Raw genomic sequence first — 385 nt, 5'->3', positions numbered from 1 at the left:
CCCCCGATAGGAGAAATGCTAAAACATTTATTATCACCCAACAATTGGGTGAAATATAAGGGGCGGGGTCACGTCGGGGAAAAAGTCAACAAACATGTCGCGCCTTAAAATTGCGTCACAAACCGCCACAAACTCTGATACCCAAAATTGCTCGCAGGCGACGCTCTCGGAGCTTTCCCCGCCCAGCAGTTCCGTGTTATCGGCGAATGATTGCGCTCACTGCGACCTTTGCGGCGATATGTTACGCGTCTAGCGCAATTGTCGTGTTGGCGCGCTGCTGCACGGGACGGTATTTACGTTTATAGGCGCGTAAACGCGGGGGTGGGGGAGTGAAACATTTTGGGGGTTTTTCACTTTTAGTTATATTTTTGCACTTCTTGTTATT

The sequence above is a fragment of the Nanorana parkeri genome, unplaced genomic scaffold (genome assembly GCF_000935625.1).
Source record: "Nanorana parkeri isolate BGI_ZX_2015 unplaced genomic scaffold, ASM93562v1 scaffold5329, whole genome shotgun sequence".
Lineage (NCBI taxonomy): Eukaryota > Metazoa > Chordata > Amphibia > Anura > Dicroglossidae > Nanorana > Nanorana parkeri.
Note: the sequence above shows the minus strand (reverse complement) of the source record.